This window comes from Oncorhynchus keta, chromosome 12, assembly GCF_023373465.1.
Source record: "Oncorhynchus keta strain PuntledgeMale-10-30-2019 chromosome 12, Oket_V2, whole genome shotgun sequence".
Taxonomy (NCBI): Eukaryota; Metazoa; Chordata; class Actinopteri; order Salmoniformes; family Salmonidae; genus Oncorhynchus; species Oncorhynchus keta.
Window position 1 is genome coordinate 15,546,455 of NC_068432.1, and position 15,165 is coordinate 15,561,619.

A 15,165-nucleotide genomic window follows, 5' to 3' on the forward strand; every position below is an offset into this window, starting at 1 on the left:
AATAGCAGTGATCCAAGGTTTTTCCAGCCCTGGTTGCGCAATCGATATGCTGATAAAGTTTAGGGAGTCTTGTTTTCAGATTAGCCTTGTTAAAATCCCCAGCTACAATGAATGCAGCCTCCGGATAAATGGATTCCAGTTTGCAAAGAGTCAAATAAAGTTTGTTCAGAGCCATCGATGTGTCTGCTTGGGGGGGAATATATACGGCTGTGATTATAATCGAAGAGAATTCCCTTGGTAGATAATGCGGTCGACATTTGATTGTGAGGAATTCTAATTCTAATTCTAGACTTGTTTATACTGTATTATTGACTGTATGTTTGTTTTACTCCATGTGTAACTCTGTGTTGTTGTATGAGTCGAACTGCTTTGCTTTATCTTGGCCAGGTCGCAATTGTAAATGAGAACTTGTTCTCAACTTGCCTACCTGGTTAAATAAAGGTGAAATAAATAAATAAATAAAAATAGGAATGATTTTCTTCACAATTTGGAAACTTCTACCACTAGTACAGAGAAGATAGAGGAAATTGATCAACCTTTGCAGTTAGAGGAGATTATTAATTAGATTACATCAATGCAAAGTGGGCATTCCCCTGGCCCAGATGGTTACCCAATCGAATTGTACAAGTTTTCTGCCAAACTGGCAGCTCTCCTGTTTGAAATGTTCGAAAACGACCAGGACCAGGGTGTTTTACCCAATCCCTGACAGAGGCGTCGATACAGACCGAACTCACTTTTAAATGAAGATGTAGAAATAGTAGCGAAATTGCTTGCCTCTTGAATAGAATCCACTTTGACAGACATCATATCAACAGATCAGACAGGGTTTATTACCGGTTGCCACTCCTTTTCTAACATTTGACATCTGCTTAATGTCATACACTCTCCTGCATCTTCGGACGTTCCTTAAATTCTTGTTAATCTAACTGCACTGTCCAATTTACAGTAGCTATTACAGTGAAAGAAAGGAGATGAGAGTGCAATTTTCAACATGAAAAGTTATTAATAAACAAATTAGGCACATTTGGGCAGTCTTGATACAAGATTTTGAACAAAAATGCAATAGTTCATTGGATCTGTCTAAAACTTTGCACATACACTGATTCCATCTAGTGGCCAAAATCTAAATTGCACCTGGGCTGGAATAATACATTGTGGCCTTTCTCTTGCATTTCAAAGATGATGATACAAAAAAAATGTAAAAGAAAGGTTGTTTTTTTCTTTGTATTATATTTTACCAGATCTATTGTGTTATATTCTACAACATTCCATAAACTTTAAAGTGTTTCCTTTCAAATGTTACCAATAATATGTATATCCTTGGTTCTGGGATTGAGCTACAGGCAGTTAGATTTGGGTATTTTAGCCCAAAATTTGAATAAAGGGGATAATCCTTAAGAAGTAATTGTCTCTTTAGATGCGGAGAAGGAATTTGACAGGGTAGAATGGGAATATATATTCTCTGTACTGGGAAAATGTGACTTTGGTGCAAACTTCCTTTTCTGGTTCCGACTGTTGTACTCATCACCCAAGGCATCAGTACTTACAAACAAACTTTGTTCACAGTATTTCCCACTACCAAGGGCCACACGTCGAGGATGTCCAATGTTCCCTCTGTTATTTGCCCTGGCGATAGAATCCCTTTCTATAATGCTGAAGGACACACCCTCAATACGTGGTATCTACAGATGGGGACTAGAACACAACGTTTCCTTGGATGCAGATGATATATCTCAGACCCTAAAGTGTGTGTCCCTAATATAGTGGACCTACTAGGTAGGTTTGGTGTGTTTCAGGGTTATAAATTGAATTTCTCAAAAAGTTAATGTTTTCCTATTAATGAACTAGCATTATAAATTCCACGGGATACTATTCCATTTTCTATGTCCAAGACTAGCTTTAAATATTTAGGGATCAATATCACCCGTAGCTTGTCTTCCCTCCATGACGAGAACTTTATTCCCCTGATTAGCAAACTTAAACTGGACTTTCAGAGATGGAATATTCTCCATTTTACTTTAGCTGGAAAAGTGAATTGTATCAAGATGTGTGTGTGTGTGTGTGTGTGTGTGTGTGTGTGTGTGTGTGTGTGTGTGTGTGTGTGTGTGTGTGTGTGTGTGTGTGTGTGTGTGTGTGTGTGTGTGTGTGTGTGTGTGTGTGTGTATATATATACTGTACACACACACGTATTCTATTCTACTGTATTTTAGTCAATGCCACTCCGAGAAATTGTTCGTCCTAACATTTATATTTTTCTTAATTCCATTATTTTTCTTTTAGATTTGTGTGTATTGTTGTGAATTGTTAGATACTACTGCACTGTTGGAGCTAGGACCACAGGTATTTCACTACACTTGCAATAACATCTGTTAAATGTGTGTATGTGACCAATGAAATGTGATTTGATTATGGACTCTCCTCTTATGCCCCACTCAGTCTTATACAGTTTAAAAGGTACTTCATCGTATCCATTTCAGTAAGGCCAGATTGTCCAAATTCTACCCAAATATTTATGGTACATGTGACAGGTGTAAAAGCTTCTTGGCGGACTTGACTCACATATTCTGGTCCTGTCCCCAAATCCAGGGCTTAAAAACAAAAGTGTCATCGTAAGGTCATGATTCAAGTTTTCCTTTCAAATCCACAACTTGCATCCCTCCACAGCCTCATAGAGGATCTAGATATTTGATCTACCTCTCTGGATTACAACCAAATTATGATGTGTACTATATTATGTGTTGGATCACAAAAAAAAGAGTAGTTTGCCAATAAAATGATGGTGAAGTGGACATACTCCGTATTCATATCCCAAAATAAATAAATTATTTCACTACAATACATTTTAATAGAACGCTTTAAAAAATAGATAAGATCTTGCTACTTTGTGGAAGATTTTTAACACAGGGACACTTGAAGTCAATCTTAAATGAATCATTGTTTATTGTCAGTGCACTGGAGAGTCTCCAACCAACTCAATGCACCATAGTACACATGTCAATCAGGAGATATCCTGGACAGACCCAGCAGTTGTCCTATATACGGCTATACACAGGTAAGTTATATTTGCATGATTTATCATAATTAATTTATCATTACCAACAACTCACTAATCTGCTCCTCTCTAAGCTGAGACCTTGATACTGAGATATTGTTTGCTTGTTCTCAAAACATGGTCTGGGCATACTGCCCAATTGCAGCTACTGATACGTGAGGATTTGTACAGTCAGCTACTTGCATGAACACAGAAATTGGTTTATAGAACAGCACATGAATAGAACACAGGAATTACAGTTGGATGAAAAAGTATGTGAGTCCTTTAGAATGACCTGGATTTCTGCATAAATTGGTCACAAAATGTTATCTGATCTTCATCTAAGTCATAACAATAGACACATAGTCTGCCTAAACTAATAACACACAAACAATTATAATGTGTTATGTCTTTACTGAACACAGCAAGTAAACATTCACAGTGAGGGTTGGAAAAAGTATGTGAACCCTTGGATTTATTAACAGGTTTACCCTTGTTTGGCAGCAATAACCATAACCAACTGTTTTGTGTAGTTGTGGATCAGATCTGCACAATGGTCGGAGGAATTTTGGACCATTCCTCTTTACAGTTCCACAATATTCTTGGGATGTCTGGTGTGAACAGCTCTCTCGTGGTCATGCCACATAATCTCAATCGGGTTGAGGTCAGGACTGACTGGGCCACTCCAGAAGGCATATTTTCTTCTGTTCAAGCCATTCTGTTGTTGTTTTACTTCTGTTGGGTTGTTGTCCTGTTGCATCACCTAACTTCTGTTGAGCTTCAATTGGCGGACAGATAGCCTTACATTCTTAATAAACTTGGGAATACATTTTTATGTCGATGATAGCAAGCTGTCCAGGCCCTGAGGCAGCAAAGCAGCCCCAAACCATGATGCTCCCTCCACCATAGTTTACAGTTGGGACGAGGTTTTGATGTTGGTGTGCTGTGCCTTATTTCTCCACACATAGTGTTGTGTTCCTTCCAAACAACACAACTTTAGTTCAATCTGTCCACAGAATATTTTGCCAGTAACGTTGTGGAACAACCAGGTGCTCTTTTGTGAACTTCAGACGTGCAGCAATGTTTTTTCTTGGACAGCAAGGGCTTCTTCCATAGTGTCCTCCCATGAACACCATTCTTCTTTAGTTTTTTACATATTGTAAACTCGTCAACAGAGATGTTTGTATCTTCCAGAGATTTCTGTAAGTCTTTACACTCTAGGATTCTTCTTAACCTCTTTGAGCATTCTGCGCTGTGCTCTTCCAGTCATCTTTGCAGGAAGGGAGAGTAGCAACAGTGCTGAAATCTCTACATTTATAGACAATGTGTCTTACCGTGGACTGTCTTTTACAGATACTAACCCTTTCCAGCTTCATGCAAGGCAACAATTCTTAATATCTTTGTTCAAGGCATGGTTCACATCAGGCAATGCTTCTTGTGAATAACACATTTTGTGAGTGTTTTTTTATGGGGCAGAGCAGCTCTAACCGAAATCTCTAATCTCGTCTCATTGATTGGACTCCAGGTTAGATGACTCCTGACTCCAATCAGCTTTTGGAGAAGTCATTAGCCTAGGGGTTCACATACTTTTCCAAACCTATACTGTGAATGTTTAAATGATTTATTCAATATAGACACGAAAAATACAATAATTGGTGTGTTATTAGTGTAAGCACACTGTGTTTGTCTATTGTTGTGACTTAGATGAAGATGAGATCAAATTGTATGTCAAATTTATGCAGAAATCTAAGTAATTCTAAAGGGTTCACATAATTCGTCTTGCCACTGTATTTATAATAAAAGCACAAACATAAAAATTCCCATTACACTACCATGGAAAGGAAACCTGTCTATTTGTGGAAAAATCACCCTGATTAACTCTTTAGTCATATCCCAGTTTATCTATTTGCTTATGGTCCTGCCTACACCTAATGACTTGTTTTTTAATGGAGATATCCCTAATTTTCTCCCACATCTTGGAAACTCGCCGTATTACAACAATAGCTATAGGCTGACCACACCGCTCGCGTTGCATGCGCGAGAGTTGCAAAATAAATGTAGAAATCTATGTTATTCAATTATTGCATCCACACTGCTCGCGTGCGTCAACAAGCTTCTGCGTTGCCATGGGCTAAAATATAAATCCTTTCTATTTCTGACGCAGCTCCCGCTGCAAGTCCTGCCTCTCCCATCTCCTCATTGGTTTATAGAAGCAGGTACCCACGTGCTATCTCCTCATTGGTTATACCCACGTGGGTGATTGAAAGATTAACTGTGTTGCCGGGTCGGTGTAGTAATACTATGAAAGTTTAGATGCCAATCACCATATAAGTTCAAAGATGAAAAAGACTTGAAGGAGGAAAGATGACTGGAAATGTTTCGGTTGACCGTTTTATGAGTGGAATAATTGTCGGAGTAGAGGACTTTGTGCATTTCAGGTAAAATAACAACTCAATGTTTATATCCCAGGACAAATTAGCTAGCAAGTGCAAGCTAACTAGCTAAATTGCCATGAATGTTTAATGCTTTTCGACCTGTTCCCAAGTTAATGTCATTGGTTCAGAGTTTGTTTTGATATTTTAACCTGCGTGTCGTGATTGCGTTTGGTATAGGGGGACAAAATAAATGTATGCACGATGGCATGCGATGGCACACACGCTCAGCCAGTTTGGGTTCTGTGTTATTTTCAAACACCTCTCCCCCCTCCCCACCCCCACCCCCTTTCTCAACAAGCCTACAGTCACTCCCCTTTGCGTGCTCTCTCCCTTTCATTCTAAAAGGTGTGGATTTGTTTACATAGACATAGCTAGCCAGCCATTCCATACAGCTACAGCAGCAGTCTACTAGCTAACGACTGGACACATATAATGTTGAGTGATGAGGTGAAATATAACGTTCAACTCACAAAAGTATTTCTATTGTAATACCATATGGCAATGTTGTGCAATTTGTCAAGTGTCCATGATGTGTTCTGTCGGGCCCCTTGCTAGCCTTGCTAAAGTTTCATAAACCAAAGCTAGTTTGACACAATTGCAGCTACAGCTAGCAACAGAAACATGGTCTAGTTTTATCCAATTTGCAATAAAAAGTAGTGTTTGAATTGGCTTTGATTTAATCGTAGACCTTGACCATACATACTGTATGAGAAATATCACATTCTGCCTTACTGATAATAGGCTATGTGTGCATCTGTTCATTCACAAATTCCTCATCAGAGAGCTGGATGATTCAGACAACAGGGAGGTGGTGAGGCTGATGTTTCAGCCAGAGCCAGGGTTGTTTTTTGATGTCCTAGATATTTACCGGTGACGGAATGGTGAGCCACCTCTCACACATGCAACTTAGTGCACCTGTGGCAACTGCAGGGAGATACAGTACCCTCAGACAGAGAGAGGAAGTGTTACGGTCAGAGACCAGACCGCTGTGTAAGCCAGCTGGCACATTTCGCCCATTACTGCCTAGACAATGGATATTTACATTTGCACATGCGGTATAGAGTTGACGTGTTGGCAGTGGTGTGAGTTTGTGATGTAGTAGCATGGTGCCCTTGGTGCAGAAAACAGAGCTATCCCGCCCGCATGGTGCCCTTGTTACAGGAAACAGGATTGTCACCCCCGCATGTTGCCCTTGGTGCAGGAAACAGAGTTGTCGTCCACAGCTCCTGTGGTTGGAGAATCAGGGACAAGAGAGAGCGCTTGGGCATGAGGGAGCGTGCGTGAGAGAGCTAGACTGTAAACAGCAGAGTAGTCAGCTGCTAGCTATTTGTAGATAAACAGATGCAGTAGCAGGGACAACGTTTTTTTACATATGTTCTACAGAACAAGCATCATCAGCATTAGTATTGGATCTGGATCAACTCGACCCGAAAAGAGAAGTGAGAAAAAGAGGTAAGTGTTGGGGGTCGCAGACGACTTGCTGATTCCAGCCTGAGGAGCTAAGATGCAATGTGAACATGATCAAATGCAAGTTAAACCTTAGCAACCAAGAAAAATGCTCAACTGAGAAATGGCTAAAACAGAAACTCAGAATATAACCAGATCAAAAACATCTATGGTCGAGAACCTTGTCAGTTATCACCTAACAAGAAATAAAAGATGTATGTGTCAGCCCAGACATAATATACACCCCTAGAGGCAGGTAGAGCCCCATGAACACAGGGATGGGAGGATTAGAGGAGGGTAAAGAGGCCAACAATATATTGTAATAGAGCTATGGCTGACAGGTGGTCCGGGTAAGATGTAGCAGCATAGGTGGATCAATGGATCTAGCTGTGTAAAGACCTCTATAGATTTAATCTGAACTGTTTAAAGGTCCACTGTCATCACATGATCAACCCATTCAAATAACCTAACATGTACACCACTGATCACAATCTAAATCAAAATAAGGTTCAGGTTTGAAGCAAGGGGTTTGAGGAGGGGGATGGTATGCTCTGTGTTGTTTCAATAGGCTAGAATCAGGTTGTCACTCTCGTATTTTGTCTTCTAACCCAATGATTTGTTGCCAAGTTGGGATGTGTGATGTCACTTTTTGTGAAGAGCCTTTTAGGAGGAGCTGCTTGGCAATTTGCACGGGGCAATCGTGTGATGATGTTAGGGCTTTAATTAAGTAATGTGCTCTCAAAGTAAGGCCATGTTTACAGAGCAGCCAGGGAGGACTCCCTCTAGATGGTTGATAGGGGGGTCTTTAGAGGTCCAGCAGCAGGGGTCTTGGTTTATTATGGGCTTTACTGTTAATCTAGAGATGTATTCCAACAGATAAGTCAGACAAAAATGTCATTCTTACTTTGAGGGGCAAATAATTCTGTTGTACAAAAAGTAAATAAAACCACTTTCAAATTCTGTAATTGTAATGTACTTGGTGTATAACGGTGTGTCTGTGGGTCGTTCCCTGGCTTTCTCACAGGGTTGCTGAGCTGGAGGAGGTTTCTGGAGCTCTTGCATAGTCTCAAAGTTCACCCAATGCTAGGGGGTTGGGAAAGAATGAGGAATGTGAATGTTTATTGTATCGATACTGTGAAAGGATAAAAATACAACTATTCATTGACTGCATAGGTATCATCTCCTACAGGCTTTGTTTTAAGTCACTCTGAGGTCTGATATCTACCTGATATTCCTGCTTTGAGTTTTTTACTTACCTAGGCCTCTTCTCACTTGTGATTGCGCAAGTCCCTCAGTGGTTGGCTGAAGAATAAGGGGTAGGTGTCCAAGTCTTTTAGGGTCTTTGGCCCTCGGGGTTCTTCTCCTTGGCATCTCGCCAACGGATTCCAGCCTCTTCCTCAAAATAAAAATTACTTTCAAGGACATTCAAGGACATTTAGTAAGGTCACAGATCTTGCAATCTGAGTACAACAGAACTAATACGGTTGTGCATCACCTCCCTCAATGGTTTCGAGAAAGGAGATTGGATGGTTTACAATACACTGCAAATGCACTTAGAGGTTCCTGTTTTATATTCAGTGGCTAAATATTTGTTGCATCCCATGTCCTTGCCTACTTGTCAACCGTATGGTAGAAGAAGGTCCAGGGTCACTCCGATCGGACCCTCTTCTCCAATAGGTTTCTCAAAGGAGGCCAGGAGAAGAGGTTGTAAGCAATTCAGGAAATATTCATTTAGAAAGACTCTGTGTTTGGCCAATGTGTGAGTGCGAACGGGTGTGTGGGGCAGACTTGAAAAGTTATGTTGTTCTAAACTTCCTTCTCTAACCTATCGACTTCAAATAGAGTGGGGACTTACATCTTGGTTCCATCTGCGTTCTGCCTGGCTGGTCTGTCCTTGTGAAAGTTGTAGTCTAGTGCTGCCAGCAGTGTTCTGGCCTCAGACTGGTGGTGAAAAGGAAAAACGCTTGCTGGCGTACAGCAGAATATGGCTCTGGTAGGACTCAAGATCAGCTGTTGATCTGTAAAAAAAAAGAAGATGAAAAAAAGAAGAACACAGACAAGTCATAATGAATGCATCGTGAAATCAACTAAATTGTAATCTTCCTTTGGCTGTGTGCATGTCAAATATCACAGTAATGCAGGGTTCCCCAACCATCTCCTCTGTGACCAATAGACCAATATTTTTATACATGTTCTGGTGGTCCCTGAGGACAGTACTGCAGTAATGGATAATGGACCATTATCTGTAACCAATTACTAAATAGGGGGAAGGATTCTTGAGAAATATGTAACCCACCTGAAGTTCAGGTATTTATGAAGATCCTTCAGCCACCTTGTGTTGAGGACAATGTGTGTGAGAGCCTGATGTGCTGGAGAGACATTTTTGATTCATTCCTTGGTGTAGTTGTCCCCCAGGCAGTCACAATGTCCCAATGTCCATGTGTGTTCATTCACCACATGGTGAATACCTCTCCACAGATCCTGAAACATACAATCGCAATGGCAATTACAGTCTGGCCTGTAATAGTAAATCGAACAGACACAAGTTTACATCTGCAAAGTTCTGCTGCTTTCTTTAATCTAAAGAATGTATTTTTTTCTCTCTTGTTCAATTGTCTATTTTCTTGTTCACACTTTTTAAGACATTCACATCAAACAAGTGCACACTTTAAATAACACAACATAAATCCACTTTACCTAAAGCGTAATTCAAACATGTTTAACAAATGACCGTGTCTTACTGGATGATTTCAGTAAATTGGATGATTTCACATGAAAACCACAATGTATTTCACATTCATACAATATAAACACATATATGAAGACAAAAATAACTGAATGTTTTTCTATATACGGATACCAATTGTCACGTTCTGACCATCGTTCGTGTGTGTTTTCCTTGTTTTAGTGTTGGTCAGGACGTGAGCTGGGTGGGCATTCTATGTTGTGTGTCTGGTTTGTCTATTTCTATGTTTGGCCTGATATGGTTCTCAATCAGAGGCAGGTGTTAGTCATTGTCTTTGATTGGGAACCATATTTAGGTAGCCTGTTTTGTGTTGCGTTGTGGGTGATTGTTCCTGTCTTTGTGTTTGTGGCACCAGATAGGACTGGTTTGGTTTTTTCACGGTGCTTGTTTTGTAGATGGTTGTATTTTCATCTTTATTAAAGATGTACAAAACTAACCATGCTGCATTTTGGTCCGCCTTTCTTTCACCAGAAGAAAACCGTTACACCAATATAGAAAACTGACAACAATATATTCAGCTTCAAGATAGAAGCACCTCCATAAATTGTCTCTCTCTCATGCACCCGCACTGTCTGCACTAAAAGTCCACTCTCCAGACTGAGCATGCTCAGCCAGTTTACCAGCTCATGAGCACAATTTTACACAAAAGTAAGCTACTCAGTAAACATAGTCTCTGTGACTTGAAAAACAAACTCAGAAATCCATTCTTTATAAAATCTCCAAGACAACATCCAGTACAAGTAAGCTACTCAGTAAACATAGTCCCTGTGACTATGTGAGCATATACTCTCACTCATTGTAAATCACATTCTTCTCTCACTCAGTTTGACACAAAAACAACACAAAACCTTTCCTAATGTGATAAAACCTTGACAAAGTTGTTAAATAGAATGTTATTGGAAGTTCTGTTACAGTAATAGTAAAAAGAACGGACACAAGTTTACGTCTTATTGTCCACAGTGCAGCATCGCAATCTATTGGTCTGATGGACTACTAATGCTAAATCATGCAGATTATGGTTTAGGTTTAGTCTATCTAGATTCATCAAGACAAAAACATGAACAAATTGGTTTAAAAAAAAAAACAATAATAAAGGGGTGTCTGTTTTTCGTGACTTTGTTTTCAACCCATTACACTCTCCCCTCCTTTTGATGTCTCCTGGCATCTATTTGTTTGCCTGTCTATAGTCAAGTCAATTTATAGTCAGTGTCTAGCATGTCCAAACAAATGGTGTTCCTTCGTGCCAGTAACCTCCTTGTAACACTAGATAAGTCATCGTGTTTCCAGGCATCACGTAATAATTAAGCACAACTGCATTTGCTCCTTGTCTCCATGACTGGTATGACTGTCCCAGACTCTCATTGCTAAACATTTCTCTGGGCCTTCCAGTTCACGTGGACCTTCTCGCAGGTAGAACTAGAACAACATCTTGCAACTTTGTTGGGTTCTTGTCACTGTTTCTGGTTCGAGGTTGAACAGTAGGTCGATAGGAAGGAGTGGGGCTCTGCCATACAGGAGGAAGAATTGTGAGTATCCTGTTGCCTCGTGCCTTGTACAGCTCAGTGACATTTCTTCATGGGTCATCACTTTAATGGCAGAGATCATTGTTTCGACAGCTTTTTCTTTTACATTCATTTCATCACTCAGCAGCACACTGAGATTGACACCATCAGTCTGTTCACTGTTTTCTCTGATGAGTTCCTCTAAGACATTCAACCCTTGTAGTGGACAGTCTACACAGCTCTGACTAACTAGCATTGGCACTTGTATGGCCATGTTTGTCACGTTCTGACCTTTTATTTCCTTTGTTTTGTCATTATTTAGTATGATCAGGGCATGAGTTGGGGTGTGCTCATGAGCTGGTATGATTTGGGGATTTCTATGTTTCGGCCTAGTATGGTTCTCAATCAGAGGCAGGTGTCATTAGTTGTCTCTGATTGAGAATCATACTTAGGTAGCCTGGGTTTCACTGTTTGTTTGTGGGTGTTTGTTTCTGTGTTTTTCACCACACGGTACTGTTTCGGTTTTCGTTCGTTTCACGTTTATTGTTTTTGTATCAGTTGTGTTCATGTTGAGATTTTCTTATTAAAAGAACCATGGACACTTACCACGCCGCATATTGGTCCTCCGATCCTTCTCGCCTCTCCTCTTCAGATGAAGGTGGAAAACCCTTACAATGTTCCGATCTTTACTACTCAGAAGCTCCAGGGACACTTCGATCCATCTTTCAAAGGGAACAGTAGTGCAGTTTGCTGCAGTCACGTGGACCCGGCCTTCAGCTAACAAAGTCTCAAGGGGTTGGATGTCAACACTTGGCAACGCGTTCTCTACCCAGGCCCTCACTACAGTGTTAACCTGTTGAGTTGATGTTCCTGTGTGTGGACGTGTAGCTGGTTTCTCTGTCTTCACACAGTTGATTTGGAGTAGGGATGTTTTGTTTGCAGCAGTCACTGTCTGTCCCTCGCCATTGACCTGGACCCGTTTCCCAACGTCTGTCTTGTTAGGCAGCCGACAGCTCTATGTCCTTCTTGTCCACAACGTAAGCAGTGAGGGCAGCTTTCAATTCCCTGCTGGACACAGTCTTGACATTTACCCTTTGTGTGGGCCCTGTCTGTCGTCGTTGCTCTGGATGGTGGTAAAGAGGCATATCTCGGTGCCTCTCTTGTCGGTGCTCTGGAGGATAGGTGATGGGCATATCCCTGGGCTTCAACTCTTGTGTGACCTCCGGAGGGTGGGGGATGTGTGTACCCCTGGGCCTCACCTGCAGCAGGTTTAATATTTTTCTCCAGGTTTTAAGACTAGTGCATTCACTGTTGAGGTCAGCTCCTGGATGGCTGTGTGATTGGCCTTCACTTCACCATCAACCTGAGTGGGGGAAGACTGGTCACAATGTTCACTGTCCCCTTGTTGCTGAGTTGACATTTACTGATCTGTGTCTAGCACTGCGACCTAGACGTTTCTGTCTATCTGCTTCCTCACTGGCTGATTGTGTTATCTGCTCGAGGATTAAGTTCGCGGGTCACACTACAATCAGAGGTATATTGAGGTCATCTCTGATTATCATATGATAATTATTGGTACCATTTAACATAATTGTGCGTTACCATGGTACAACGTATAATGCAGGTTAAAACCATGTTATTTCCATGATCCACATCTACCATGGTATAAATTATGCAATACCATAGTATTATTTAAGTGCATAGCTGTACCCTCATACTTCAAAACTAAAACCATGGTACATTTCCAAGATTCAGATTTATACCATGGTGTGAATGACACAATACCATGGTAATATTTAGGTACAATGGCAGTACCATGGTAGTATCATCAAACTTCAAAGCTAAAACTATGGTACATTTTTGTAAAGGTAACATTGAGTTGCACTCCTTTTGCCCTCAGAACAGCTTCAATTCGTCAGGCCATGGACTCTACAAGGTGTCGAAAGCATTCCACAGGAATACTAGCCCATGTTGACTACACTGTTGTGTCAAGTTGGCTGGATGTCCTTTGGGTGGTGGACCATTCTTGATACACACGGGAAACTGTTGAGCGTGAAGAACCCAGCATTGTAGTTCTTGACACACTCAAACCAGTGCGCCTGGCACCTACTACCATACCCCATTCACAGGCACTTAAATATTTTGTCTTGTCCGTTTACCCTTTGAATGGCACAAATACACAATCCATGTGTAAATAGTTTTAAAGCATTTAAATACTTCTTTGACCTTAACTGAAGAGGATTTAACAGGTGACATCAATAAGGAATCATAGCTTTCATCTGAATCCACCTGGTGATGGAAAAAGCCGTAAAAGTTTTTTTTTTTAATTATATTTTACTTTTCAATGTAAATCCAACTGTGTTTTCCACGTAGATTTCACCTCACAATAGGTTGACAAATTATGTTTAAACAACATGGACAGTGGTATATAACTTCCCTTCCTCAAGGACATGCAGATGTGTAAATCAAACACACTTCTGGAAGCACAGTGCAGAAAAGCCACCATCTGCAATGTGTGAGGTACATTGACTTGCGACAGTATTCACCTCCTTTGGCATTTTTCCTATTTTGTTGCCTTACAACCTGGAATTAAAACAGATTTTTTTGGGGGGTTGTATCATTTGATTTACATAACATCCCTACCACTTTGAAGATGCAAAATATTTTTTATTGTGAAACAAACAAGAAATTAGACAAAAAAAATTCACTGCACTACTTTTCACCCCCCCCCCAAAGTCAATACTTTGTAGAGCCACATTTTGCAGCAATTACAGCTGCAAGTCTGTTGGGGTTTGTCTCTATAAGCTTGACACATCTAGCAACTGGGATTTTTGCCCATTCTTCAAGGCAAAACTGCTCCAGCTCCTTCAAGTTGGATAGGTTCCGCTGGTGTACAGCAATCTTTAAGTCATACCACAGATTCTCAATTGGATTGAGATCTGGGCTTTGACTAGGTTTAAAGACATTTAAACCACTTGAGTGTTGCATTAGCAGTATGCTTAGGGTCATTGCCCTGCTGGAAGGTGAACCTCGGGCCCAGTCTCAAATCTCTGGAAGACGGAAACAGGTTAACCTCAGGAATTTCCCTGTATTTAGCACCATCATCATTCCTTAAATTCTGACCAGTTTCCCAGTCCCTGCTGATGAAAAACATCCCCACAGCATGATGCTTCCACCACCATGCTTCACTGTGGGGATAGAATTCTCGGGGTGATGAGAGGTGTTGGGTTTGCTTCAGACATAGCGTTTTCCTTAATGTTCAAAAACCTACATTTTAGTCTCATCTGACCAGAGTACCTTCTTCCATGTGTTTGGGGAGTCTCCCACATGCCTTTTGGCGAACACCAAATGTGTTTGCTTATTTTTTTCTGTAAGCAATGTTTTTTGTCTGGACACTCACACAGCTCTGTGGGGTGTACGGCTTAAAGTGGTCCTATGGACAGATACTCCAATCTCTGCTGTGGAGCTTTGCTATCTTTGGTCTCTTTGCTGCCTCTCTGATTAATGCCCTCTTTGCCTGGTCCATGAGTTTTGTTTGGCGGCCCTCTCTTGGCAGGTTTGTTGTGGTGTCATATTCTTTACATTTTCTAATAATGGATTTAATGGTGCTCTGTGGGATGTTCAAAGTTTCTGATATTTTTTATAACTCAACCCTGATCTGTACATCTCCACAACTTTGTCCCTTACCTGTTTGGCGAGCTCCTTGGTCTTTGTAGTGCCGCTTGCTTGGTGGTGCCCCTTGCTTAGTGGTGTTGCAGACTCTGGGGCCTGACACTTAGATTGCACACAGGTGGACTTTATTTAACTAATTATGTGACTCCTGGAGGTAATTGGTTGCACCATATCTTATCTAGGGGCTTCATAGCAAAGGGGATGAATACATATGCATGCACCACTTTTCATTTTTATTTTTTGAAATCCAAATAAAAATCTATTTAAATGACAGGTTGTAATGCAACACAATAGGAAAAACACCAATGGGGATGAACACTTTTGCAAGCACTG

The 15,165-nt window shown here is 40.8% G+C and overlaps 1 long non-coding RNA gene across 1 annotated transcript; it reads right to left on the minus strand.

Moving 5' to 3' along the window:
- Positions 1-6,007: 6,007 nt before the first annotated feature.
- On the minus strand, positions 6,008-14,906 carry LOC118391669 (uncharacterized). The gene is made up of 5 exons (XR_004827186.2): positions 14,848-14,906; positions 9,209-9,393; positions 8,768-8,930; positions 8,169-8,304; positions 6,008-7,995 (listed from the first exon to the last, which is right to left on the minus strand). It is a non-coding gene; the product is annotated as an uncharacterized LOC118391669 (long non-coding RNA).
- Between the last annotated feature and the right edge of the window lie 259 nt (positions 14,907-15,165).